Raw genomic sequence first — 5,326 nt, 5'->3', positions numbered from 1 at the left:
CTGATAACCACCAGTTTATGACCAGCCATGCTAATGAGCTAGTGCTTCCTTGCATGTTGAGGTTAATAGATAACTAATATATTTTGGCTCATTCATTATGGCCACTTTTCTACTAACAACAACAAAAAGTGCATATTTGGGTCTTCTTTTTTGAAAAATGTCATGCTACATCTTAAAAGTTGATTAAAATCACTACGCCTGTGGAATATTACATACAAAATGTATTAGAATCCAGGAGACTCTGGTAAGAACACTTCTCAATTCGATTCTCACCCTCCCCCCGCACACACACACACACACAAAAAAGCAATAAAATTAGATGTGAGTAGTCATGAGGAGTTACAGTGGGTTTGCTTTTTTTCCAACTAGCAATCAAAGTAAAATTACTCATCAATTAAACCATAGCTTGTAATTTATGCCAAGTTAAATTTTAGTTAAGTTCAGAGAATGGTGCTAACTAGTGAAGAACTGCAAGAAATTTAAAACATTCAAAAGTCATGTTTTATGTCCATTTGAAATTTCAGAAATCTTCAGAAACTCTATGGCATAAGCTTTTTCAATTTAAGAATATATATACTTTTTTTCAAAGCCATTGATCTAGAAGAAAATTATCTGTATTAACAAACAAATACATTATGGTTTTCACTAAACCATATGGCACATTTTCTGACTGACTTCCTGATTCTTTCCTACAATCTTATTTTTTTACCACATTAAATTCCTTAGTCTTCTCCTAAAAAGTCAAGCCTTTTTCAAAGTTCTGCCTGGCAAAATATCCCATTCATCTCTCAAGATCTAGGGCAAATGTTGCATAACCATTGTTACAGTTACTATGGCTGCATAACAAATAACCCCCAAACTCTGAAGCTTAAATCAACCACGGATTCTGTCAGTCAGGAACTTGGACAGGCAGGAGCCGGAATGGCTTATTCTGTGCCTTCATTCTGGGATTTCAGATGCAAACACTGGAAGGCTGAAAATGACTCAATGGCTGAGAAGTAGGATCACCTAGCAACATCACTATGTTCCCGTTTAGTAGTTCATGCTGGGTGTTGCCTAGAATCTCAGCTGGGACTTTTGAGTTGAGAATCCTCATGTGACCTTTCCACGTGGCCTGGGCTTCCTCATAGTACAGGGGTCTCAGTTGACTCAGATCTTTCATATGGTGGCTCAGGGCTTCAAAAGAGATTCTCAGCAAGTGAAGTAGAAGCTGCATCGCCCTCCCTGGTCTGGCCTCCAAAGTCACTCAGCGTCACTCTCTCTGCATTCCATTGATTACAAGTAAGTCACAGGATAGGGAAGAGGTAGAAGGAAAGAAAAGGGAAGGTTTTTATTCTTGGCGATGTAGGGTATTTGTTTGTTTTTGCTCCCAAAAGGACAGAGCAAAGAAGGGTGACAGGAGATATATCCATAGCATCACAGAATAGACTAAGATTCAAGATAAAAAATATCTAACAAGCCACCTTCATTTGTTTGAGTTGCTCCACTATTTAGCTTCTCTCTTTTCTTAAAACTCTGGCAAGGTTTGCTGCCCACCCAAATGCCTAGATGATCACCTATGTGTGGAATTTGTCGAAAGGTATAAGCTCCAAGTCTGAGTGGGCACCAGAGCAGAGGAAAGATCAACCCTAAGAGAACAAGGAGCCAGCAGAGCAAGAATTCAGTGGAGGAAATAGTCAGGGATGGAGGTGATCATGAGAACATAAGGCCATGCAAATCTCTATAAATTTGGAGAAGCATTTTGGACTTTGCACTGTGGAGAACAGAGAAAGACACAACTCTTAGCCACGCCTTACAGGCAGAGTAACTGCAACTGGTGACGAGATTAGGTATGTTTTAGGTGAGTCTCAGAACTCCCTGACCAGTAAGTATTAGAACTCATATATTACAGAAGGGGAACAGAATCAGAGAGGCTCAGTAAGTACTAGAACTAGGATCCAAGCTTAGATCTGCCTGACCAAGTCTTGGCTCTTTTCACCCCACCCCTGCCCACAGTCCCTCATACCCACTCACAGCATTAGTTGCTCCATACTCTATGTTCCCAGGCTGTTTCGGTTTAATTGTTTGGTGGTGATATTTGTTGGTATCTTCATTTTTGTTTCTTACATCTCTATAGCAGTTCTTACTGTGCTGTGGGGTAGATTATCTTTTTTCATGTGAGCTCCAGTTCCTTGAAGCTAGGAAACATCTTATTGGTGTATTCTCATTACTGAACAGCGTCTACAACAGCAATTTTCAACCCCTGTGCCACAAGAATTTTTAAATCATGTACTACCTGACTATTTAGTCAGGGGCACTGACCTCTTTTCCCTTAGATTGCTAAAAAAAAAAAAAAAAAAAAAAATGACACCATGCCCTGGCCGGTGTGGCTCAGTTGGTTGGCTGTCCTCCCGGGCACCAAAACATTGCTGGTTTGATTCCCAGTCAGGACACATGCCCAGGTTGCAGGCTGGATCCCTGATAGGGGGCATGCAGGAGGCCAATCCAATGTTTCACTCTCACATCGATGTTTTTCTCTCTCTCTGCCTCTTCCTTCCTCTCTCTCTAAAATTAATAAAATTAAATTAAAATGACAACAACCAACCACAATAACTGTCTGGTGTGAATGTCCTGTCTTGAACCATATATACGTAAGTCATATAATAGAGTTGCATCTTATTGGTCATCCTATATAATAAATGGCTAATAATATGCAAATTGACTGAATGGTGGAAAGACCGGTCATTATGATGCACACTGACCACCAGGGGGCAGACGCTTAACACAGGAGCTGTCCCCCTGGTGGTCAGTCCGCTCCCACAGGGGGGGCACTGCTCAGCCAGAAGCCCTGAGCCAGGCTCATGCCTGGCAAGCGCAGTGGTGGTGGTGGAAGCCTCTCCCACCTCCATAGCAGTGCTAAGGTGTCCGACTGATGGCTTAGGCCCACTTCCCTAAGCTGTCAGTAGGACATCCCCCAAGGGCTCCTGGACTGCGAAAGGATGCAGGCTGGGCTGAGGGATGCCCCCCTGCCCACCCCCTAAGTGTACTAATTTTGTGCACCAGGCCTCTAGTGTTACGTAATAAGGTCTGCTTGGTTAATTCTTGGTAGCAGAAACCCTTATATATAAACATAGGTACCTGATTTTTTTTAAAGTCACTTTGGAGCAAAAATGGTAAGTAATTACTATTATTATTATTTTTAATCAATCAAAATTGTACCTAATTCTTGTCAGATTGGCAAAAAAATATACTATATTGTTCAGTGCGCCACATAATTTTAGTAATTAGTTTATGTGTGCCATGAGATGAAAATTGTTGTCTAGAACATAGTAGTCACTCACTAAAGGCTGGTTTGCTCATTTGATCATTCATACATTAGCGTCTATTGAACACTCACTATGTGTCAGGCATTGTAGCAGACACTGAGGATGGAGCGTTGAGCAAAAACAGACCCTGTTCACAGTCTAGTGGACAGGAAACATTACACAAATAATCACATAAGCCAAAACACATGACATAGCTCCCTGTGCTATGTGGGAAAGGACAGAGTACTTTAGGAGTAAGCACCGTTTACAGTGTCGGGGAAGGGCTCCGGAGGAAATGGGTATATGAGTGAGAGGCCCAGAATGAGCAGATGGGTAGAAATTCCTGGCAGAGGGGGCAGTTCAGGCATCCCCTCTGGCAGGAGGTGACAGGTCTTGTCTAAAAGAGGACGAGTGTGGCTGGAGGCAAAGATGGAGAGGAAAATACATTCTCATGAGGAGGCAGGCACTGCATTACAAAAAAGGACTCGCTTCCTAATGACAGGAAGCAGTCTGCAGAGATTTTTGCAAAAAGCCATTAGTGCTTGTTCCAATATGTTTAGGCAGCTGTGCATTTTCTTCACAAAGTCCTTTAACTTATCATATGAGAGAGGAGGTCTCCAGGAGACCTACTATGTCCTTAGCACTGGGTTGCCCAGAACAGGGTCTCTATCAGCAGCAGCTCAAACCCCGGGGGCCAGGGGGTCGTCCAAAGCAGCAGCACCTGGAAGGAGGAGGCTGATGAAGCGAACAGGGCTTCTGCGCCTGAGGCTGGGAGGAAATGCCTTGCCTCTAATGCTGGTGGGAAACCACATACACAAGTGATTATCCAATAAGTAAATATTAGTACCTAACAATGTCTTGGTAGATTTCTCTTAAAAATCATACACAAACACCAGTCAACTAATTTCATTGGTATTGTTTTCCCTGACATGCCATGTATCTTTCTTTGGCTTATATTCCTTGCTAATGGGCGTGTGTGTGTGTGTGTGTGTGTGTGTGTTTGTGTGTTAATCCTCACCTGAGAATATTTCTCCATTGATTTTTAGAGAGAGTGGAAGGAAGGGGGAGAGACAGAGAGAGAAACTCTGATGTGAGAGAGACACATCTACTGGTTGCCTCCCACACACACCCTGACCTGGCCAGGGATCAAGCCTGCAATAGAGGTATGTGCCCTTGACCTGAACTGAACCTGGGATGCTTCAGTCCTCTGGCTGGGGCTGATGCTCTATCCATTGAGTCAAACCAGCCATGGCCTAAGAGGCATTTTTACAAAACTTTTGTTTCGTAACTGAAAAATGAAAAATGACATTGTTGATATGACAGTCATTGGCAAAGAAACATCTGTTTGAACAGGTGACGTAGAAAATACGTTGCGCTGTTTACTGAGAACTAATGCGCCACCCACATCAGTTGGTTCTCCCACGGCACAAAAGACCACCAGGTTTGTTTGCCAAGCACCTTCCTTGGTCACTTTCAGTCCAGACCTTTACCACCACAGGTCTCCTTAGTCTGCACTTGACCCTCATTCTCACCTTTATTCATAAACTGCATTCTAGGTAATTCTGCCTCCAACTTCCCTGCTCCTAATTTCTGAATCTCTTCTTGCCCTCTTGCATTGCCCCTCTCCTCCCACCGCCCCTCCCCCCCGCATGAATTACTTCTCCAGATTAAGCTCAGGCATTTCACCAGAACTATAATTTCAGTTCACCCCTAGAGTGATTGCACCAATCGCTCACAATTCAAAGGCCAAACTGACTAACAAAATAGATCCAGAGACATTGAAGCATGCAACAGACTGGCATGATTCCAGAAGGAGAGGGGTGGGGCTGGAAGAGATTAACCAAAGAATGTATATGCATATGTGCATAACCCATAGACACAGACAATAGTGTGGTGAAGGCCTGGGGAGGGGGTGGGAATGAGGTGAAGAGGGTCAATGGGGGGAGGGGAGGAGTGGATATTTGTAATACTTTCATCAATAAAGAATTTTTTTTAAAAAATTCAAAGGTCCAGCAGTCCCCTCAGATGCATCCCACAAAGAG

Source organism: Myotis davidii, unplaced genomic scaffold (assembly GCF_000327345.1).
Source record: "Myotis davidii unplaced genomic scaffold, ASM32734v1 scaffold71, whole genome shotgun sequence".
Taxonomy (NCBI): domain Eukaryota; kingdom Metazoa; phylum Chordata; class Mammalia; order Chiroptera; family Vespertilionidae; genus Myotis; species Myotis davidii.
This window is presented reverse-complemented; position numbering follows the sequence as displayed.